We start from the raw sequence: 26,232 nt of genomic DNA, 5'->3' as shown, positions 1-26,232 counted from the left end.
GCTCATAGCTCCATGACCCCTTTCCTTGAGAAATCATCTTCCACACGACCTCCGGTTTTCAGTAGTGTTAATTACACCTTCTGAAAATAGAGGATGTGCATCTACCTTCAAAATACTGATTGGAAGGTATGGAGGATTGTCTCTAAGGGAAATTATGTTCCCATGAAAACAGAGGGTACAACTAGAGTTCCTAAAACTGAGGATGAATATGATGATGATGACATGAAAGCTGTTAGTTTAAACGCCACTACTATGAATATTTTGTACTAGGGATGTGAAAGATAGTAGGATAGATATGTTGACTAGTGAGTATGAGGCTTTTAGGATGAATGTAGGTGATTTCATTTAGAGCATATACATTAGATTCACATACATCATAAACTCTCTACAAGCATTAGGAAAGACCTATCCCACTTATGAGATGATTAGGAAGATCCTTAGAGGCTTACCTCCTGTTTGGGAAGCCAAGGCTATAGCCATTACTGAGGGTAGAGACCTTAAGGATGACTCTAGATGAATTAATAGGTTCCCTGATCACCTATGAGTAAGCCATAAATGAAATACTCAATGAACACAATAGGGCGAAGAAAGTGACTGCATTAAAAACTTCCACTAACTCATCTAGTGAATGCAGCAAACCTGATACTGATGATGATATTGCTATGCTAACCAGAAAGTTTAGCATATTCTTCAAGAAGAATAGAAAGCCATACAAAAAATATAGGGAGTCTACATTCGAGAAGGGAGAGTCTAGCAAAATAAAAGAAAAATCAAATGCTCCCACGTGTTATAATTGCAACAGAGTTGGGCACATCAAGCCGGACTGCCCACTATTTAAAAAGAAGGCTAAGAAAAAGAAGAAAGCCATGAAAGCTAGGACATCATGGGATAAATTAAGTAGTAGTGACTCAGAATCAGACCACAGTGACTCAGAGGTCGCTAATATGTGCTTGATGGCACACAATGATGAGGTATCGTCTTCTAGTTCATTATCTTCATATTATTCATCTGATGATAGTGATTTTGATTGCATGCCTACGTTTAAAGAATTACAATGTGAATATATTCATGTATCTAAACTGTTGAGTAAAATGACCAAAGAAAATAATGATTTGAAAAAGAAATGTGAAAATTGGTCTAAATTGTTTGGTATTGCAGAAACCTCTCATGCTTCCATTTTGAAAGAAAAAGATATTACTATTGCTGCGCTTAAGAGGAAATTGGAGGATAGCTTCAAAATTGTTTTTAAATTCACCGAGGGCATACACAATTTTGAAAAACTACTTGGTGCCTAAAGGAATTCCTTAAGTAAAGAGGGTCTTGATTTTAATGGTGTTGAAAATGTTAGATGACCTAATCTTTACTTAGGACATTTCACTCGTGAATCAAAATCTCATGTCCCTCCTAAAGATCCTAAGTGTAGAATAATATGTTTTAAATGTAAACAAATTGATCATATTCAATTTGATTGTCCACTTAAGAATAAGCATGCGAAAATTATAAAAGTATGGGTAGTTAAGGGAGATCCAGCTACTAACCCCCGTAGACCCAACAAAATTTGGGTATCAGCATCAATTACTTAGTTTATCTTGTAGGTATGCCTAAAATCGTCCACCTCCAAAGACCAGTGGTACCTGGATAGCGAGTGCTCACGGCACATGATCGATGACAAGGGTAAATTCGTATCAATTATTCCCAGGGATGGAGGATATGTGATATTCGGCGACAATGCAAAAGGACGCATCATCGGGGTAGGTAAGGTTGGTAAGGATTCGTCTCTTACTATTGATAATGTTTTATTGGTTGATGGGCTGAAGCATAATTTACTAAGCATAAGTCAATTGTGTGATAAAGGATATAAGGTGTCTTTTGAAAATGATAAATGCATAGTAGAAGGTAAATCAGATCACAAAGTGTTTTTAACTGCCGATAGCCATGAAAATGTTTATACTACTTCTCTTGATAACTTAGCTTCACGACAAGTGACTTGCTTTTCTATTGTAAATGAAGCTAGCTGGTTATGGCATAGGCACTTAGGACACGCTAGCATAAATTTGTTATCAAAACTTGTTAGAAAAGAATTAGTAAAATTCTTGCCTAAAATGTCATTTATAAAAGATAAAATCTGTGATGCATGTTAAATGGGTAAGCAAACAAAATCTAGTTTTAAGAAAAAAAAATTCATATCTACTACTAGACCACTTGAGATGCTTCATTTCTATTTATTTGGTCCTAATTCTGTGCGAAGTCTTGGTGGTAAATCATATGCTTTTGTAATTGTAGATGACTTTTCTAGGTTCACTTGGGTGATATTTCTTGCACATAAAAATGAATCATTTGAACAATTTACCAAACTTTGTAGGAGAATTCAGAATGAAAAAGGTTATAAGATAACTCATATAAGAAGTGATAAAGGCACGGAATTTAAAAATGAGGGCATATAAAATTATTGTGACTTAGAGGACATATCACATAACTTTTCAGCACCTAGGACACCTTAACAAAGTGGTGTGGTAGAAAGAAAGAGTAGGTCACTACAAGAGATGGGTAGAACTATGCTGAATGAACATAACTTACCTAAATACTTTTGGGCTAAGGCCATAAATACCGCATGTTATGTCATGAATAGGGTGCTGATTAGACTGTCAATAAATAAAACCCCTTATGAGTTGTGGAACAACTATAAACCTAATATTTCCTATTTTCTTGTGTTTGGTTGTAAATGCATCGTGCTTAGAAATAATGAACACCTAGGGAAATTTAACTCTAAATTTGATGAAGGTATTTTCCTAGGTTATGCACTTAATAGTAAAGCATATAGGGTTTTCAATAAAAGAACATTGACTATCATTGAATCTATTCATCTTGTGTTCGATGAATCTAATCCATTTTCTAAAAAAAATGATAAAGAGGATATTGATATTAGAAAATGCTTAGATAAATTATCTATTGAAAACAATGCAAGTGAAAATTCAGAAATAAATGATAAATCATCTGAAGATAATGAAAATGAAATTCAAGAGTTGCCTAGAGATTGGAAATTTATTAGAAATCATCCTACAGATCAAATTATAGGTGAACCATCGCGTGGTGTAGCCACAAGATCCTCCTTGAAAAACTTAGTGAGTCATTCTGCTTTCTTGTCCTAAGAAGAACCTAAAAATATTAAAGAAATCATAGAGGATGAATCTTGGGTGATGTTCATGCAAGAAGAACTTAATCAATTTGAAAGAAGCAGAGTATGGACCCTAGTTCCTAGGCCTAATGATCATATAATTATTGGAACTAAATGGGTATACAAAAATAAGAAAGATGAGAATGGGGTAATAACATCGAATAAGGCTAGACTAGTTGCCCAAGGTTATAATCAGTAGGAGGGGATTGACTATGATGAAACATATGCTCTCGTTGCTAGGATAGAAGTCATTCGTATGTTACTTGCTTTTTTCGCTTTTAAAAATTTTAAATTATTTCAAATGGAAGTTAAAAGCGCTTTTCTAAATGGCTACATTAATGAAGAAGTATATATAAAACAACCACCCGGTTTTGAAAATCATAAATATCTAGACCATGTTTACCAGTTGTCTAAGGCCTTATATGGATTGAAACAAGCACCTAGAGCTTGGTATGAGAGGCTTAGTGGTTTTCTACTAGAAAATGGGTTTACCTATGGCAAGATTGACACTACACTCTTCATCAAATCAAAAAATGATGATATGCTTCTTGTTCAAATTTATATGGACGATATCATTTTTGGAGCAACTAATGATGATTTGTGTAATGAGTTTGCCAAGTGCATGCAAAGTGAATTTGAAATGAGCATGATGGGTGAACTCAGTTTCTTCTTAAGGCTACAAATTAAGCAAGCTAAATGTGGAACTTTCATATGTCAATCTAAATATATCAGGGACTTGCTAAAGAAATTTAATATGGAAGATTGTAAAATTCTTGGTACACCTATGAACTCTTCCATTAAGCTTGATAAAGATGAGCAAGGGATCCCTATTGACGTGAAATTGTATCGTGGCATGATTGGGAGTCTCCTATATCTCACCGCTAGTAGGCCTGATATTATGTTTAGTGTGTATATGTGTGCTAGGTTTCAGGCTGCTCTTAAGGAATCCCATCTAAAAGCGGTTAAACAAATCCTTAGGTATCTAGTTGGAACTATAGAGTTAGGCTTATGGAACCCTAAGTATGCTACATCTGAGATTGTGAGTTATACTGATGCTGACTTTTCTGGTAGCAAGGTTAATAAAAAAAGTACCAGCAATACTTGTCACTACTTAGGACAATCTCTTGTTTCTTAGTTCTCCAAGAAACAGAACTCAATTGCCTTATCAACAGCCGAAGCATAATATATAGCAGCTGGAAGTTGTTGTCCTCAAACTCTTTATATGGAACAACAACTTATGGATTTTGGATTGCACTACGATACAATATTGATTAAATGTGATAATGCTAATGCAATCAATATCTCTAAAAATCTTATCTCACATTCACGAACTAAACACATTGAAATTATACATCATTTTCTTTGTGATCATGTGCAAAAAGGAGATGTGGCTCTTGAGTTTGTATGCACTAATGAACAGTGGGTAGACATATTTACTAAACCACTTCTCCAAGATAGGTTCATACAAATTAGACGTGAGTTAGGTCTAATGCACAATAGTGAGGCTTCTTAGATATTTCACAGTTTGCATAAACTTAGGGGGAGCTTTTAAGTAAAAGTTACAAGTCTAACTACAATATATGATTGTTGATATTCCCTATTGGTTTAGACTTAGTGAAAATTGATCATTGCTTGTTGTTTGTAATCCATACTTTTAATATCTAAAGCATGATACTGTTGGACTTTATGTTTTATTGGTTTGATCATACTGGAACTGTTTGAGTAGTTGTGAATAAACTGTTAGGATTTATAAACTCAAACAAGTCATTGTTTATATAGGATTTGTGTCAAGAATTCCCATTTTCAAATGGCACTCTATCGAAATTTTTCACAAATCTTTCCAAACTTCCTATGTATAACAATGCTTATTACCCATTGTTGTTGCCTTGAACTGTCATTCTTTTGGCCCTTTTTGCTATTGCCAAAAGGGGGGAGATGTAGGGGAAAAAATTGGGTTAACTTATTAGATTGAATTGAATTTAGGATTGAATTGAATTGAACTCATTATTTAGAATTTTACATGATGCACATTGTTAGGGGGAGCCTTTTAAGGCTATACCCATTTTTTTCATGATGTATTTGTCATCATCAAAAAGGGAGAGAATGTTGACCTTATAGGTCACACCTGGTTTTCATAATGACAAATACTCAGGTATTTGATGATTTTCAAGTGCTTGTGTAGGCTTAAATGAATACCCCAAGGAATGACACTTGAAGCAACAAGAAGACCCTGAAGACTTTAGTTTGTAATTGAAAATTCAATGATTGTAATATGGGTCTGTAATAGTAACCTAGGGTGTGGTTTGTATTTATCTTACCTGCACATCATGCATATACAGGATATATGGTAAACTCAATAAGACCATAACATGACCCTAAGCCCCAACACTAACACACATATCATATAATATATTGGAGTGTTAAAATTGTGCCTTGACTTGGACAATTATCAGGAATTTGAGAGAGCTCGAGCGACCGAACCCCTAGAGTTCAAAACTCCTCGGGCGTCCGAACTGTCGTTGAGTCAACAATTGACCTAGGCTCTCAAGCGACCGACCAATAATGTACATACCTTCCACGGGTGCCCGAACCCCTCGAAAGGGACAGTCCACCAACTCGGGCGACCGATCGTTTTAGTTCAAAAAGAACCTCGGGCGATCGAGCACAAGGTTTCGGGCCACCAAACACACGATTTTGGGCCACTGAATATAGGACAAGGCACCCGAAGTCACGAAGCAATGCTACTAACTTTGATTCGGGTCACTGAACCTGAATCCGGGTGACCAAACTACCTTGAATATCTTTTATTACTGAGTTTGGTCGGGCAACCGAACCTCGGTTCCGCAACCCGAACCTCGGCAGGTTAAATTATTTTAACCGCGATAAAAATGGGTTAAATTGGGCTAATTTTATTTTAACTATTGGAGAATTTTTTTAATTATTTCCAACATATCCCAAATGGTTATAATTTTACTGCTGCCTATAAATATAGGATCATTTGCAAAGATTAGTAATTAATTAGCAATTTAGATTAGGAAAAATTCTCTCTTTTCAAAATACACCCTTTGTCCAAATACTCTCAAATCTTCACATCCTTGATATATTTTGAGATTGTGAGAACATTTCTAGGGTGTTTGTGATTGCTAAGATTGCTAGAAACTCCCATTTGATTGATTGATTGCAATATTTTTATTAGGGAGTTTTAGCTTAGGTTTATCCCACAGATTTTCATATTATAAATCTTATGTGGGGATAAACTAAGTAAGCTTAGGATATTTGCATCTTTGTTGCAAGTGTCCAATAGCTTGGTTTTTGTTGCGCAAAGATTTTTCAAACAAGCAAATATTTTCAAACTAGTATTGTGCATATTTCATTGAGGAAAATGCTTTTGAACTAGTTTGATTATCTGATTCATATCTTTGGAATATTGATTTTCTATTGAAGTATTTTTTTTAGATTCCAAGATATTACTTGTATTGAACACTCTTGAGCATATCACTAATTATATTATATTGAGTGTTGATAGCACAATAATTTGCATCACTGAGCTTACACTATATCCATATCATTGATGTGTATGTGAATGCGCATATTGGGTACATATCTGCTTTACGTGAAAGCATAATCACTGTACCATCTGATTGAGAAAATACTGTGCTATTTTCAGGATTGGCCTAAGAGGGCGGTAATCCAGTCCGATAAGGATTGGTTGTAAAGGTTGAGGTCACCCCTGTGCTAATTGACCTGGTTTGTTTGGGTGCCACTCCACCCATTTAAATGAGCAATTATAGTGGTAATCCTTATGCTTTTTAGGGAAGGTGGGGACGTAGGCAATTGGCTAAACCTCGATAACATTTCTGTGTGTCACTCTTCCTTTACTGCTTTTTGGTGCATGTGTTGTTAATTAGACTACTCTATTTAATTACTGGTACATATTACAACTGATTTACTTACTTGTACTAGATTGACCATAGGGTTGTAAATATACTGCTATTAGGAGATTTACCTTAGGCTTAAATTTTAAAAGTATCATCAATTCATCCTGCCCCCTTATTGGGATCATGGTAAAGCTAACATCTTGTGCACTAATAAAATTCATTAATTACTGGTTGGATTATTATGAACTGTTTATGTAAACACCCAGGTTTCAAACATATCTCTATGGAAAATGCCCTATTTATAGGGGAAATGCTGCCAAAATTTCTCAAAATTGATAAAATTTAGCAATTTAAAATAGTATCATTTTTTTTTTTTTAACTTTGTCTGAATGTTTGTTTATTTTCCTATGAAATCATTGATACTTATAGTACGTATGTGGTAAAAAATCGTATACTAATTTTTTTCTTTATAATTCTTGATTTGTAGGGTTTGCAGCTGTCACACTATTAACACCATCCCATGCACTACAGAAAGATGTAGCTTTTGATTTATTTTTTGTTTTTTTTTTATTTTTATTTTTTTTGGTCATCTAAACATATGAGATTCGTGTATAAAACATTAGGAATTTGTATAATGTATTTGTATTTGATTTTGAATTTTTTAATAATTTATGAATTATTTTAATAATTATGGTTTAATTTTATCTATGCAAAAATGTAATTACAGATTTTCATAGGAAGTAATGATTTATAATATATTAATTTTTAATTAATTAGTGACCGTTCCTATAGATATTTGTGAAGGATCAAAACCGTCACTATACTATTAATGACGAATAATGATCCTTCACTAAAGGCCAAGTATTAGTGACGGTTTTGATCCTTCACTAAAGTCCAACTATTAGTGGCGAATTATGATCCTTCACTAAAGGCTAATAAGTATTAGTGATGGTTTTGATCCTTCACTAATACACAACTATTAGTGACGAATTATGATCCTTCATTAAAGGTTAATAAGCATTAGTGATGGTTTAAATCCTTCAATAATACTTCACTATTAGTGACGGTTTCAAGATTTGTCACTAATAGTGGATTATTAGTGACAGTTTTGATCATTCACTAATACTACAGTATTAGTGACGGTTTTGGAATTCGTCACTAATACCCTACTATTAGTGATGAATTTGTACCGAGCTAATATAGAATTTATAGTGATGGTATTGGGGTTTTAGTGACAATTATAATTCGTCACTAATACAACATTATTAGTGATGGTTTTAAAATTCGCCACTAATAATTAGTAGTAACAACAGATATAGCAACTAATTTTAAATCGTCACTAATACTTATAAATTCGTCACGTATTTACAAGTATTAGTGACGGTTTTGATCCTTCACTAATAATCTTATTTTTTGTAGTGCTAATCCGTCCCCAAAATAATATCGAACCCATGCATGTCAAAAACAACTAGACTAGGAAGCAGCCTTCTTTCCTGAATCTCCACTGGGTGATCCTTAATCACCTTGTTACACACTACTATCGACCCTATCGGTATAACCACTACTAACTCGGCATCTAACGGCTGTGTTTCTACCTAGCACAGTTATTGGCTTTTTGAGTCCAATCTCTTTCTTGATGCTAACAAATACAAGTGTTTCTTATGTGTGTGTTTAAGTGCTGAACAGGTATAATTTAGGTCACACATAAGATCAAGAGAACATAGAAGCCAAGATAGGACTAAAAGCTCAAATCTGGCGTATTCCATGATGTCAAAGAGTAAAGGAGAAGAAGAAGACATAATATTTATTTTTTAATTGTATTTTTTTTTTCTGTAATAATGCATGCATCTACATGATATGGTTATTTACTCAGACAGGACCATAGATTGACCATAGGGAGATACAGGACCATAGACTGACCTTAGGGTTGGTTGACCGGCATCGAATTTTTGGGGTTAACTCTCGAAGACCATAGATTGACTTTAATTAGGTCCCAAAATATCACATGAAAAGTATGTTATAACTTAGAAGTTATAATTATGTGAACAGGGGTGACTTTAAATAAAAATATGGACTTAAATGCACAATTTTAATATGCTCGGTAGACCTGGCAAAGCGGATCGGGTCGGTTTATCCGTGATAGATAAGGCGGATTATCGGGTGAAAAAATCATAATCCATATTTGACTCATTTAAGTGGCGGATTAGGCGGTTTCGGGTCGGATAATTCATGGCAGATGGGTGGATAATCCGCCATTCTCAAATATAATTTTATTAATAATTTATTTTTTCCATAATAATTTAAATTGTATACGATAACTTGCAATTAGTTTGTGTATTAACTTTTTTAGTAACTATATCAATCATTCAATCATTTATACTAATTAACAACTCCTAATTCATGCAAGTAAAACTGTAAGCAATAAAACATAATAAATTAATCTCAATCCAATTCAAAATAAAAACTCAAACTGTGTGACTCGTGTGAGTCTAAAATCTAAACATTATAATTGTTCTTATAGCATATGAGTTTCTTTAAATACAACTATTTTCAAATCGTGTGAATCTCTTAAAATAAAACTATCAACAAACTAAAAAAAAAATCTCAATCCATCCTTCAAATAACTTCAAAATCATTTGAATGCCTTGAATTAATTGAAATGCTTTCATTTGTGACATCAAAGCTTTCATCTTCTTCTCCTCGTGTGCCTATCAGGAAATAATTCAAAATATAATTTAAGTTATGAATCGAATAACATAAATTGAACTTATTAATTAGCGTCAAAAGTTACAAGTTATCAAACTGGTAAAAAAAATTACAAATAATTTATTCAACACTACAAGTTAAAACAACAAATAAACAATAATTTATTGACTACATAATTTTCAAAGATAAATAGAAGCACAAGCTGCACAACCTGTGCTAGTGTAGTAATATTCAAATAAGATCAAATAAAGCAAGATGATACACTAGATGAGGTACGACCTGCTCTTTCAGCTCAGTCAAACAACAATATTGCATCCTACGAAATTTATAACCAATATTGCATCAGAAAAAAAAAATAACACTACATCAAAATGGCACAGAAGAAAAAAGCTTCTGTATATTTGAATTTTGTTGTTTGAAAAAAAAAAAAAGTTGCATTGTGAGCTTGATGTTTGTGCTTCTTGTTTAATCATTGGGAAAATATTGGTCTAGTTCAAAAATGTTGTTTTTGATACCTTCCATAGTTCCATTTCAACTTGACACCTCCAGCAGGGAATGCAGTGTAGGTGTTGCATCAGAAAAAATGGCGAAAGATAACACATACATCGCCAAACAAATTCATCTAATGGCATAAAAGAATTTGCATATTTGAACTTTGTTGTTTGAGGAGAAGTGCCTCTTGCTTTGTGATCTAATTTTTGTTTTTTGTTAATGGTTGAAAAGTGAGGGCAGCTTTAGATCAACAGTAACATTGCTTTTTTGTGGCCTGCTGGTCATAAGTTTTAATCCAAGAAAATAGTCTCTCTATATAATGTTGATTTTGAATTGAACTAAGCCAAACTAGTTTCAGAACCAAGCTGATGGGAGGGACTGAACTGGTTTGTGGATTGGTTATATATATATATATATATATATATCATACTATCAGTGTTGTTGGCATGTGAAGACACAAACAAAATGGTGAAAGGCAAGAGCTCAGAGTTGGGACTACCTTCTGAGAAGTGAGATCTGAATCCCCCTCGGATAGAGGAGATGAAGAACACCCATGACCCGCCAGTTCTGAATAAAGGTGCTATTGGTTCGAAGCATTAAAGAAGAAGGATCAGAGTCATCGAACACTCGGAGGGCAGAGGGCTTTGAAGGGTTGAACTGTCGAAGAAGAAGGGTTCTCGTGCGGCTGCCGACTGGTTCTTTTCTCCTTCTCTGAGTCTCTGTTGGCTCAATATGAGGCTCAAATGAAGACGATGAGGGAGGGCTAGCCGACTAGGGCTCTTTTCGAATGGGAATGGGAATGGGAATGGCTGAAATCGAATGGGACTGGCAATCTAGCATTAGGACTGGCCTGGGCTGGGCTAGGGGCTAGGACTGGGAGTGGGGCAAGGCGTGCCGCGTGCGGGATGTGTGTGTGAAGGCACTTGGGCCTTTGGGCTTTGGGGGCAGTGGGTTGTCTATAGCGGGCTGGGCAGCAGGCTTTTATGGGTTTGCGTTTATATTTCATAAGCGGGTTGGCGGATATCCGCCAGATAAACCCGACCCGACCCACTAAGGGGGCGGATATGAAAATGAAAACTCATATTCGACTCATTTAGCAAATGGATGATTATGAGTCGGTTAAAATGGATCGGATACGGTTTGGATTAATTAATTTTTATCCATTTTGCCAGGTCTAATGCTCAGTTGACCAAACCTGAACCTACATAGACTTTTGCTCGGCCGAACCTTCCAGGTTCAATAGTTGACTATTCGGTCAACCACTTTTAAAATGACCCTGCACCACACGGTCTACCGAACTGGCACGTGGGTAACTCCCAATGTTTAGTTGACTAAACTCTTACTTGAAATTTGATTTGGTCGACCGAACATCAAAATTTGGTCAACCGAACATGCCCTGGTCGACTGAACCTCGAAGGGTTTAAAATCGCCTTGATATAGTCGACTAGAACCTTAGTTCAAAATGCCACGGTTGACTAAACTTGTTAATATGGTTGACCGAACCTCAAATATGGTCGACCGAAATTCTCAGGTTGGAATTTTTTAAAAGCGCTAAAACTTCATTAACTTTTAATTAAACTTTTCCAAAATATTGAGCGTGTCCCCAATGGTCATAATTTTCATAAAATCTATAACTACCCTCTCATTTGCTTTGATTAGCCTAAATTTGATTTGATTTAGTCGAACGTCAAAATTTGGTCAACTAAACATGCCTTGGTCGACCGAACCTCAGAGGGTTCAAAATCACCTTGATATGGCCAACCAGAACCTCAGTTCACAAATGCCACGGTCAACCGAACTTGTCAATATGGTTGACCGAACCTCAAATATGGTCAACCGAAACTCTCGGGTTGGAATTTTTTAAAAGCGAAAAAACTTCATTAACTTTTAATTAAACTTTTCCAAAATACAGCGTGTCCCCAATGGTCATAATTTTCATAAAATCTATAAATACCCCCTCATTTGCTTTGATTAGCCTAAATTTTCTCTCAAACCCCTTGTAAATCAAAGTTCCTCCAAATCTTTTTCATTGTCAAAATCATTTTTTTGGGGCAAAATATTTTATGCAAATCTCTCCAACTCTCTTTCATGCATTTATTTCAAAATCATTTTTTGAGGAGAGTATTTTATTTAGGGCATTTTATTTGCACATACTCTCACTAGGCACTTAATCTTTGAAAAATATTTTTAAGAGTATTGTTAGGTTTTCTCCCGATTATTTCTTTGATAAATATTTTTGAGAGAAAATTATTTATAGCACAAATATTTTCTAAAGCTTAAATTCCTAGATTCTCCACATATTCTTTATTTGTAAAAAATATTTATAGGAGAACAATAATACACATTTTTCATATATATTTTATTTGTGCAAATTATTTAGATAAGCACCATTTACTCTATTGAGCATATATTCCATGTCATACTAAAGTGTTTGTATTGAGCTTTAATGGTGCACATCAATGCTTGTATTTAGAAGCTTTTTCATATGTACAAATTTTTTTTTTCATGTATCGGATGGGTTCAGCCTGTAATTGAATTGGGGAGTATCAGCCCCATAAGTGAGACCAGTTCGGTTCAACTCAAAAATTGAATTGGGGAGTCTTAACCCCATAAGTGAGACCGGTTCAGTTCAACCCAAAAATTGAACTGGGGTTTTCCTCGATCCATAAGGAGAGGATGTAAACGACTTCTGCTCCACCAGTTTAAGTGAGCATGTTTAGTGGAATCCTTGGGGGATATGCCCAAGGCGGGGACGTAGGCTGGTTTGGCCGAACCTCAATAACAAATTTGTGTCACTCTCTCTCTATCTTATTTAAATTCCTGTACTTTAATTTCAGAATGCGTATGAATTTTTATTTGATGTCATAATTATTTGCATACACACATTTGATTTAAATAAGATATATTGCACACGTGTATGTCTTCATCTATCGTTTTATTATTTTACATACACACGTGTATATTGGATGGGAGATGATTTGTGGTGAATCGATGAAAAGCTTAATTTAGCTAAAATATTTTAAAACCCAATTCACCCCCCCCCCTCTTGGGATCACACCAATTCCAACAATAGTTTGATAAATCCCCGTGACACAAAAGAGTGTCTCGCACCTGAACCAAGGAGCACAACAGCTTTATTTGAAAGCACATAAATGTTACCTATAACCACATCTCCTATGTGCTCGACATCACTTAGAGTCATAGAATACACTCGCATCTGGGCCGTGCCTCTTTAGTAGTTCCTGCGCGGTGCCTAGTTACCTCCCCGATACTGAGACTATGGAGGTGCGTAGTTTAATTTCGCGCGATAGTCCCGCACTAGATGTCTTGCCCCACCATATTGGTAGCAGACAACTGGTCCTCCCCTGCAGTCGCCCCAATGCCTCTAATGGCATTTGGAATAGATAGAACGCTGCAAACCCCTCTGACGGCCTCGGAACCCCATCTCCTATTACTAGCCTGAGAAAGTACCAGGCCGCTTCCATAAGCTCTGGCTAGTGCTAGTCTGAAACCCCTAAGGAAAGGGCCTCTTCTTCTAGTTTGCTGCTCTCTCCCCCTCCTGAATACTAGCCTCAACTGCCATGGCCTTGTCCACTAGCTTAGAGAAACTCTGAGTCAACAACGCCACTTCTTGAGCACGTATTCCCTACCTCAGACCTCTCTCAAACATCGGAGCCTTCTTCGGCTCATCCAGGACCATATGCAGAGTGAACGGGATAGCTCCACAAACTTGGCTGCATACTATGGTACAGTTATGGGCCCCTGTGTCAGATGTAGGAACTCCTCTACCTTAGCCTCTCGAGTGGCAATAGGAAAGTATATGTCAAAGAAAACCTCCTTGAAATGGCTTCAGGTAATAGATGTATGTCCTAGACGTTGTTCCTCTACCATCTTTGCTGATATCCACCACCTTTTCACTTCTACTACCAGTTTAAAAGTGGCAAACTACACCTTCTGCTCCTTTGTGCACTTCAGCACACCTAGCAACTCCTCCATCTCCTAAACCCAATCTTCAGCTGCAATTAGGTTCACTCCTTCTGAAAATGCCGGCGGATTCGTCTAAGTAAACTAATGAAAAGTGTAGCCCCTATCAGTTAGTGGTTGATACTACTTCCTAGAGTCCCTCTGAGTTTCCTTCCTAACCTGCCATGTTATACTTCGCAGCACTGCCGAGGCATTAGCATCACCCTCACTGGAGGTATCCACGTGATTATCCTCTCCAACTACTTTGTCCTTTCTCCTAGAATCCATCTTGAAGATAGGATAGAAATAGACTTAGAAATTCCACATTTATCATGGTTGATGCAAGTATGGAATGAAGAAATAATGTAGCATATGAATTCGTAGTTAAAAAAAATCATTTACAAAATTCTGCCACAAAATCGTCAAGGTATCAGCCTTTAATCACAACTCTGGGACTAAACACCTACTCACCTGACCTAACATTCCTACTTAAGTTTCCAAGTTCTAGTCTTTCAACCCAGAAACGAAACCATCGATGGATTTATCATGGTTTTCCTAAAATCGTCATTCTAGGAAAAACACAGAAGATCGTCAATGAATCACCATCTCTAAGGTTCCAGACTAAGACTCTCCTAACCTAGCCACTCTTATCCTATCTCAACATATACTCTGGTAATTATCAATTTTCAAAGTCTACAGAACCTAGAAAACCTAGACTCTGATACCACCTGTAATGCCCTGACCCGCCACATGGGGCCCGGGGTACTACTTTAGTGACGTCTGTGTTCTTGATACCATATTCAATATAAATGCAGTGGAAATAAATGATACATTCTATAAACACATTACCAGAGTTCTAATTACTATTATACATAAATGTCTCCAAATATCCATATTACAACCTATAATACTATACAAAAACAAAACTCAATCCATACACACTACATACATAGACTTTACGACTAGCTCAGCCCCTCTAGCCCTGCTAAACATGATCTCTAGTGTTTCCTCAAAAGATAATTTGTATATTAGGGTGAGACACTTTTCAGTAAGGAAGACTAAATTAAAATCAGTATGTGGCCAGCATGAATTTTAGTGTATACAGAAAATAACTAGTTTTCCATTTAACTGGAAATAGTATGTAAATATATATTTATTATACACCGTTAAAAAAAAAAAGCCTTTTTTCCCTACCACGTTATAAACTAGTTTAGTAAAAATTTAACACCATTTACATAAATCAACAGATATGCATAAAAGACACTCCATGTGACTAACACCATTTACTTTCCCCATGGTACGAGTTATGCGGCCTGAAAGCTGGACTGATCCTAGGTGATCAACCCAAAACAAAGTCAAAATATCCTTTTGTGAATCCGTCTGCAAGCATCCACAGCCAAGTTGTACACCCGATGCCCTTACTTCATCCTCACACAGGCTATCGATTGAGACCACCCTACACTTCTATCCAGAATAGTGTGGGCACACATGGTCTAATAATCAATCACTAGAAAAGGTATCGTGCTCACAAAACAATTGGTCCTCAGGATTCCTAAAGCATATCATGTAATTTAAGTAATTAAAAAATGTAGTTTAAATCATTTCGTTTCAAACTGCCCATTAAATAAAAACTCGGCCCTGGCCATAAAATAAACTCGGCTCACAATCGTCAAATAAAACCTAGCCCTCGAAAATCATATATAACCCGATTTACAACCGTCATATCAATTCCCTGTGTTATTCACAAGCAATTCCACTATATTTCACCAAAAGTTCCAGTATATTTCACAATCATTCCCAAATTTGGTTACACAATAAACCTTCTAAATTTATTCACCTGCCACACAATTTCAATATTCAAACACGATCCAAGAGACAACCAAGAAAACATTGTATTTTTAGTTCGTGAGATAAATCAGATTTTCCACTTTTCAAATTATTCAAAATACCATACCATATATCTTAGGTTTGTAAAATCCCTATTGAACGGTTGGTTTTCAAAATAATCTTTGAAATCATAAATAAATAAATATATAACAGTTTAATCAATCCATATTTAATAAAAATCCTAACTTAACTTAATCCCCTTACCTGTTTTCCCGAAACTACGCCTCTAGGGATCCCAAAATTGCGCTTGTCACACTCACACAAACCCTGAATTCATAAATCCTAGTTTAATCAACTCAACCCTAAGTAAAATACTATTTTAACATTCCCCAGGCACACAAATTCCAAATAAATGATTAAACTCCCAAAAACATCAAATTTTCTTAATTCCCTAAATCTTACCCTAGCCTTGGAGTGGTTCCTAGGAGACCCAAATTGAAAATCCACTCCAATTAAAATGATGCCAATGGAGGCTAAGACCCCGTGGTTGTGCCTGATCGTCGATTTGGCTAAATATTTAAGGAAAACTAAGGAAATAAAAAGGGTTTACCTTACCCCAGGAGTGGTGCTTATGTCACTCCCAAGACAAATCCACTCCGATAGAAATGTCGGTGGTGGTGAATGGAGCCCAGTGGTAATTTCTGTTTTCCGATCAATGCTCATTGGACCAAGGAAATCGAGGAAAGTAAGAGAGTGGTTGAGGAGAGAGAGAGTAGAGAGAGAGAGAGAGAGAGAGAGAGAGAGAGTCGGCCACTGGAGGTTCTCAATTCTCATATTCAATTTCTAATTGAATCTTCCTTGGTTCAGGAACATTCAAGTAGTTAGCTTAATGATAATATTATATTATTTTAATATTATTATATTACTTACATACATATATATATATATATATTGTAGAGACCTGAACCCGTAAAATAAGGAAAAGGGTAAAAAGGTAATTTAGCATGCTTCATCGACGAAGCCAAGGTTCTTGTTGACGAACGCCCTTCTGCGGTTCATCGCCAAAAATCAGAGCCTCAACGATGAAGAGATCCTGACCGACAGGAAAAATTTCATATAAGGGTTCGTCGATGAAGGAAAGAGGTTCGTCGACGAAGAGCCTTCTGTGTCTCATTGACGAAGGCACCACTCGTCGATGAGTTTGATCGGGTCAAAGGATCTATAAATATCATTTTTCATTGCTTCATGGCTAAGAAACTCAAAACTCTCTCTCTCTCTCTCTCTCTCTCTCTCTCTCTCTCTCTCTCTTTATTCGATTTCTTCGTTGTTCGTCACCCAAATCTGCGGTCCGATGTTACTACGTGGATTAAGGGGAAAATCTTTATGATTATAGTAGATTGAATCTTCGTTTTGAGGACTTCCGGGTTTTATCCTGAAATTGAAGTAAGGGTCTGATTTAGTTTCTAATTTGGTAGATCAGTAGTAAATAGAATTATGTTAAAGTGTTGTTCTATGGTTTTTAGGTTTTGAGAACTCGATTAATTGTTTTGGAGTCGAGTAGTTCGTATTTCTGTATTTGGGAAAAAGGTAAGGAGATTTGTTTACATATTTTTTTTTTTTGAAAATTAAACCGCTAAAAAGTTAGCTTATGTTTATATGTATGATATGACTACTTATTTGCAAAATTTCACCGAGTAAAAATGACGATTTTACGATTTTGGTAAAAATGAGGGTTTTGGCATATGATCTCCAAACTTTTCAAAACTTCTTTATTTATATTAGCTTTAACATAAGAGATGCTTGAACCCCCTTATTTTCTATTTAAATGATATTTATCGAGTTATATACTATATAGCGGATTTTTTACCAAACGAGTGTGACATATGACATGAAATGGAATATGTGAATTTGTTTAAATATGTATATGAACTATGGGAACTGGAGTTCCATTTTTCTATTTGAAAATGTGGAAAATAGGTATCAGTTATATACGGAGCTATATACATAAAAAGGGTTACACCGAGAGGTTATGTGTCGGTTTATGCCACAGTATGAATGAATGAGTTTGTGAAAATACTGGAACTGTACAGGTGAATTGTGAATTGTGAATTTGAAACAAGTTATTTTTTTTTATTATAAATTGTATATATGATATTTGAAACCGCAGCTTGTTACTATCAGAGCCTTAAAAAGCTCACCGTTATAGTAAAGCCTTAAAAAGCTCACCGTTATATCAGAGCCCTAAAAAGCTCACCGTTATAAGAGAGCCTTAAAAAGCTCAACGTTAAGCGCGGTTCTGTCGCTTTATATATATTGGATACAGTGCAACAATACATATGATTTTTAGTGTGGGTATCGAGATATTTGGCTAGATATTGGAGTAGCCACTTGTGGATTAATGGACCAGGTGGTACTAGTCGGACTATAGTAAATTACATAACCCAAAGCCAAGGGGTAGTGTTGGCATTTGTTATTATTGTATCTAAACTGGACAATGTTCTAAATATACATATTTATGATTTGAAAACTAAAAATGGGCAAAGTCACAGGTTTGAGTATCGGGCGGAGGGATTGTACAGTGTATGGGCCTGTACCTTACCCTAACCTCGAGAACTCTCACATGTTATGACGCTAAACCATCTATCGAAATAATTATGTTTATATATCTCCTATATTACAGTTTTGAGAATATGCCTTATATGTAACTGCTTTCAATTGAAATAAACACATGTGGTCGCACGTTGATGTAATATCTTTCACCTTACTGAGAAGTGTCTCACCCCAACATACAACCTTTGTTTCAGGTCCTATAAGACGTATAAATTGTATATATGATACTTGAAACTGCAACTTGTTACTATCAGAGCCTTAAAAAGCTCACTGTTATATCAGAGCCCTAAAAAGCTCACTGTTATAAGATAGCCTTAAAAAGCTCAACGTTAAGCGCGATTCTGTTGCTTTATGTATATTGGATACAGTGCAACAATACCAATGATTTTTAGTGTGGGTATCAAGATAGCTGGCTGGATATTGGAGTAGCCACTTGTGGATTAATGGACCAGGTGGTACCAGTCGGACTATAGTAAATTACATAACCCGAAGCCAAGGGGTAGTGTTGGCGTTTGTTATTATTGTATCTAAACTGGACAATGTTCTAAATATACATATTTATGATTTGAAAACTAAAAATGGGCAAAGTCACAGGTTTGAGTATCATGTGGAGGGATTGTACAGTGTATGGACTTGTACCTTACCCTAACCTCGAGAACTCTCACATGTTATGATGCTAAACCATCTATCGTAATAATTATGTTTATATATCTCATATATTTCAATTTTGAGAATATGCCTTATATGTAACTACTTTCAATTGAAATAAACGCATGTGGTCACACGCAGATGTAATATCTTTCACCTTACTGAGAAGTGTCTCACCCCAACATACAACCTTTGTTTTAGGTCCTACAAGACGTCGTTCCTAGTTTCTAAAGGGACTTGAAGGGTCATTTTTTTTTAGCTTATGTAAGTGTTATTTATATGTAATAAACTGAGTCCAGAACATCTTTTGGAGATTTTGAGAACATGTTATGTTTTAAGTCTGGATGAATGTGTGAAATTAGTCACTTAGAAACTCTGGTTTGTCTTATAGATTCCATATGAATGTTTATATTTTTCACTGTGAATGAGATTCAGATCAGAATGAAACACTTGTATGTCCCTATTTAGAGCGAGTGGTATATGTATGTTTATCAGAGATAAGTGTATTATACAGGTGTAGTAGCACTTTGGGACCGTATAACGAGTTGGGGCGTTGTATATATATACATCACTTATCATATATATATAACCATCTTATTACTTAATTTAATTAATTTAGTTTAATAATATTTAATTAATTAATTAATAATTAATCTTAATTTAATTTGTTATTTTATTTTTATTTTTTATTTATTTATTTTTTACACTTCCATGCATATTAATTTTATGGGGTGTTACACTACACGTCTGTCACAATTGACGTGGATGTTCCAGAGCTGACGATGCCTAAAAACTCTTCCCTGATTGAAAATTATGCATTTTGAAATGAATTTAGTAAACTTAGTTCATTTTAAGCACCCAAGTGTCCAATTTGGGCATACGAGATCCAAACTGAATGGGGTTAGTCCCAACACGTCCGTCACATTGACTTGGACGTGCTGGACCTGACGGTGCCCAAAATATTTTCCCCGGGAGCTCTTTTCCCACTTAGAAGTAAAGTTAGAATACAAACAAACCTAGTAAACTTAGTTCATTTTAAGCACTTATGTTAAACGTCGGGCACACAAGGTCCAAATCGAGTGGGGTGAATTCCGAAAGATCAAACTTAGTTATTTACAATTGTATCATTTTTTTTAATTATGTACGAATGCCTGATCAATTTGCTATCAAATCATTTTTAATTATAGTATACATATATGTTCAAAAATTATATACTAATTTTTTGTATACTTATTACTTTGTAGGGTTTGCTGCTATCACAACACTATGACGATGTCACGCATTATAGTTGGATGCATGCACTTTTGACTTTTCTTGTATTTTTTGTTATCTAAACAGAATTAATTTTTGTATTTTAATTTGAATTTATATTTGTATATGTATTTAAATTTTGAACAATTTGAATTTTAATTTTGAATACTTCATGAATGTTTTAGTAATTCTGATTTAATTTTATGTATGCTAAAATGTAATTACAGGTTTTTACATAAATTTTTTTATTAAAAAATTAATTATTTAAAAGTAATAGTGACGGTTTGAAAATCGTCACTAATAAGAGAACGAGGAAGTATTAGTCACGATTTTTAAACCGTCAATAATAGTCCATTATTAGTGACGGTTCTCAAACCATCACTAAAAGCTATTCTCGAGAGTATTAGTGACGGTTTAGTGATCATCACTAAAAGTGGTCTATTAGTGTTGGTTATTAAACTGTTACTAATACTTGAGCTTTAGCGATGATTTTAAGCCAAGAAAATATAGATTTTGTAGTGATGGTCTTAGGCTTTTAGTGACGGAATAAAATTGTCACTAAAAGTGCAGTATTAGTGACGGTTTTAGGGATTTGTCACTAATAAGTATTAGTCACCATAGATCTTGCGACTAATTTTGAACAATTACTAATATTAATTAAACCATAACTAATAAGTATTAGTGACGGTTTAAAACCGTCACTAATAACCTTATTTTTTGTTGTGAGAGGTGTCCCCATAGCCAATAGGAGTGTAATTGTGCCCAAAGGATGGACTATGTCTCTCCCGAAACTTATTAAAGGTGTTGAAATAGATTTTAAGTGCTTCTTTCCTATCTTTATTTCTTGTAGTACCGACCAAAATATTATGTTGGCTGAACTTTTGTTATCAATCAGCACCCTCCTTGCCCTATAATTGGCAATGAGTAATGGCACCACCAGGGCATCATCATGGGACGCATCTTCTTCATCTTCTTTGGTGAAGGTAACGGTCTCTTCCTACTTATGTTTTTTATGATTCTATCTCTATTCTTCCATCAGGAGCACCTGTTTTACATACCTCTTTGAGCACCTTCGATGTCACCTCTACTAGGTGGTCCCCCAAAGATTACGACGATCTCTCCCACGATCTAATTTTCCTTCTGCTCGTCCTTTGGCTTTTTATGGTCAAGGGTTTCTATTTAGCGGTCACCTCTTTTCACGAACCTTGATAAGTATCCTATTTTTATTAAGGCTTCAATTTTGTTTTTCAGGTGGATACACTCTTCCGTATCATGCCCATAATCCTTGTGGAACTTGCAAAATTTGGATGTGTTTCTTTGATACGATGGTGCGCACATGGGCTCTGCCCACGAAACATAACCTTTTTTCTTGATGTGCATCAGGATATTTTCTCGAGAGGTGTTTAAGGGGGTGTAGGACTAGAACTTGGGTGCAGGTCCTAACTCCCTTAAGATGCTGAGCGGTTTGTTATTCTCTTGCCTTTTCACTGCTATAGCCATTTCTTCCGTATCTTTTGGGCCCTTCCTTTTTCAAGTTAGTTCAGCTTCTTCTTGTGATCATCACCTCTTCTAGGTTGATGTATTTTTGGGCACGTGCCATTAGCTTTCCCATATTGACCGGGGGCTTCTTTCTTAGTGAACTTAGGAAATCCCCTTGCTGGAGAGCCATTGTCAGGGCTACTATTGCCACTCCACGATCTTAGTTCCGAATCTCCACGGTTGCATTGACGAAGCGATGCATGAATTCCTTTAATTTTTACCTTTCTCCTTGAACAAGGCTCATCAAATGAGCAGAATTATTTTCTAACTGCCGGCTACTAACGAAGTGTCTAGTGAACTGCTACTCTATTTTGGAAAAAGATCTAATGGAACCAAACTTCAAGGTCCAATACCATGCCTTAGAATTCCCTTTTAGATTTGTTGCAAATGCTCGACACACGATTGCATTTGGTGCGCATTGCAATTGCATCAATATTTTAAAGGTGTCCAAGTGATCAACAAGATCAGACAAGCCATCGTACCCTTCTATATTTGACATTTTAAACTTATTAGGTAGGGGAACATCCATTACCTCTTTAGTGAAAGGTGGATCTAAGGATTTGAGTGAGGACTCCCCGCAGGAGGGGTTACTACGAGCTTCCTTCATCATTTTCTCCAATTGATCAATCTTCTTGAAATTTTCTTCTAGTTCATGTGACTATTGTTCATAAATGCCCATGCTATTTTCATCCTCGACCTTCTTCACAAGATCAAAATCCCTACAAACAGCTTATGGTGGGATTGCAACCTTCCCATATGATTTGGGTTCTACTCGGTTAGGATGAGGAGCAAGTTCATTATATGATCCCTTTTATGCAGTAGGATCATAGTGAACATATCTTCCATCCTTTTCTAGAATGTAAGAAATTCACCTCTCGTTACACCAGAATTATCAATTGGTGCAGAATGTATGGATTGGGTTGATTGATCACCCATAGTAGGTCCTGACTTTTGAATTATGTGAGTTAGTCATGACTAAGGATTAGAAAAACCTCTCTAAAGAATTCCCATAGACAGTGCCAACTGTTGTTGCATGAAAATCGAACGATCTTCGTGAATCGTTCCCCGATCACAACCACTTGAAAGAAATCAAGGTGAAATGGCTTGGAGGACTCGGGATGTACTTTGGAGGATCACTCTGATGCCTAAGTAATGGATTAATGAGAGGTTATGAATTGTAACAGTATAAAAAAGTATATATGAATGAGATGCTTACCTCTTCTCCAAGCCCCCTTTTTATAGTGGTGGAGGTTGATCCTTCATCAATCCGGCATTAATGGTTATTATTGTGCTGGTGGGGGGGGCTATAAAGATTTTATGAACATTTATGTGGAGATTTTAAGCATAGTTTTATAACCACTCATTCTCATAAATAAATAAATAAATATATATATATATATTATCATGAAATAAATTATAATATAAAAAATAAAAAAAATATGAATGGAAATAATAACCTATATATAACTTTGAGAATAATTATTCTTACAGTAATCCATGGTTCGGTGGAATTACTAAGTGACTCTTCAAAAATGATTATTGTATTTCTACTTTATTTAATTTTTGCATTGTATTCCATTGGCAAGTTAATTAGTCTAGATGCGTGGAATGTCCAATGTGGGTCAGCCATTTTGTCCCTAAAAGCAGTAACCATTTTGAAATTTCAAGTAGCCTTTTCTGAAGATAGGACAAGACGACGCCATTGAACATATTAAACCCTGCCCCCGTCGTACGCAAGAAAGGTCTCTGGCCCAAAGACCTCAACAGTAAACTGATAATAATAATAAATTAGGCTATGCTACGCCTGCATGCGAAGCCTCCCTGTTCCTTCGTCTTCCATCTGACTGCTTCCATAAATTAATCTACGAAGACCAAAAAATAATGAAACAACTTCCATAAAACAAATCTTTGCCCCATCGATCATTTCAAAAGGCCAACTTAGATGCAAGTTTAAATAAGATACAATCATCTAAGAACGAGTCAGAAACTGTTTCACAAAAAATTTAACAAAAATATAACAAGAAGCAGAATTGCCACCTTAAAAAAAAAAAAATGAAAAGCAAGAGAAAACCTTAAAAGTATTACGTGATTTTGGATCTTCAACCAATGTGGGATAATTCCAACAATCTCCCCCTCACGCATCGGGCTCCAAATCGGCGGCACCACATACCCGACATCTCGGAGAGAATGTTTAACCATGACTCTGATACCAGTGTTAGGTGGTTTTGGGTCTTCTCAACCCCAAAAGTTAGCTCATGGGGTAAGACTTTTCCTCACACTTAATAACTAACCACCGGCCTCTTTCACAACCGATGTAAGATAATCCCAACAAAAAACTTGTGAAGGTAGAAAAAAAAATTCAAGAATATATATAATGGTGCACAAAAATGATGGCTGACTAGCCATCATGAAGATAAATAAAAAAATAAAAAACGATCCGATTATGGAATAAGTGATGGTAAATAAGTATCGATGAAATCAAATTAATCTATTTTCTCCCTAAATGTGGTTGGATTGTTTTATTATTACAAATTGACTGATCTCTAAGACATGCATAACTTAAAAGAATTGGTAGTTATCACATGAAGTAAATCTTATTTGACTTATAACGAATTAAAATGAACTAGCAAAACTAAATAACATTCTAGAGATTAAATAATTAAAATGAGATCGATGATAAAGTGAAATGGTAATAGTTTTGCGAAAAATGTTTTAATGGAACTCCTTATCTTCAATTTCATGCTATTAAGTGGAATCTTTTCAAATCTTTCTTAATATTTGTCCTTTTACTCTTGCGTCGGTATTTGTATTTTTTTGAGTTCGTATTTTGCCTATCAATTATTTTTCGAGCAACCTAATATGTAACATTAAGAAAAGTCTTATAGCGAGTTAATTTTCCCTCCAAATACATTAGCAGTAGTTTTCGCTAGCTATTCAAGATCTTAAGGTCAAAGCATGCTAAAGCCAACTAATCGTAATGCCATCCAAAAATCTAAGGGATGAAGCTTTTTGTAGGATATTTAATTAGCCCCAAGATATTTGACCGCCACCCTTTATCAAATAACAACAATTCACCACAAATCATGTATTTAATTTACTTACATAATTTCTTGATAGCTATATAAATAATTACCTACTGCATGATTAGAATTTAAAAAAAAAAAAAAAAAAACAGTTTCGAAAGAGAAAGAGAAAACCTAACCCTCCATTTAGGAATTTAGATAAATATAAATTTAAAACTCAAAGTTTAATTTCTAAGCACCAAACAACTATATATAAATTAACTTGAATTAAATTAATGGGATTCATGAGGACTAGATTGAATCAAAACCCACCGTTCCTGCGCTTATATCATTTATCCATAAATATTTAAAATTCACTCCAACAAATCCATCTAAATCACAAATTAGTTCATGAACAAGCCATATTTTTTCTCACATTTTTTTGGAAAAAAAAAAAAACATATGTTAAACCGACAGAGACATGTTTCTTGCGGCCTGAATGCGCGCACGTGCGTCACATTGATAATCAAATTGGGTTGACCCACTAGTTGGTACTTGATAGGCGGTAGGGTCCACGACCTGATTTAAAGCTCAGGTCAAGCCCAGATAGTCACCCGAAGAGCCTTCTGTGTCTCATCGACGAAGGCACCACTCGTCGACGTGTTTGACCGGGTCAAGGGGTATATAAATATCATTTTTCATTGCTTCATGGCTAAAAAACTCAAAACACTTTCTCTCTCTTTCTCTCTATCCCTCTCTCTCTCTCTCTTCCATTTCTTCGCTGTTCGTCACCCAAATCTGCGATTCGACTTTACTACGTGGATCAGGGGGAAAATCTCTATGATTATAGCAGATTGGATCTTCATTTTGAGGACTTTCGGGTTTTATCCTAAAATCGAGGTAAGGGTCTGATTTAGTTTCTAATTTGGTAGATCAGTAGTAAATAGAATTATGTTGAAGTGTTATTCTATGGTTTTTAGGTTTTGAGAACTCGATTCATTGTTTTGGAGCCGAATAGTTCGTATTTCTATATTCAAAAAAAAAAAAGGTAAGGGGATTTGTTTACATTAGTTTTTTTTTTGAAAATTAAATCGCTAAAAAGTTAGCCTATATTTATATGTATAATATGACTGCTTATTTG

This window comes from Malania oleifera, chromosome 6 (assembly GCF_029873635.1).
Source record: "Malania oleifera isolate guangnan ecotype guangnan chromosome 6, ASM2987363v1, whole genome shotgun sequence".
NCBI lineage: Eukaryota > Viridiplantae > Streptophyta > Magnoliopsida > Santalales > Ximeniaceae > Malania > Malania oleifera.
The sequence above is the reverse complement of the archived record's forward strand: the minus strand, read 5'-3'. Positions refer to the sequence as shown.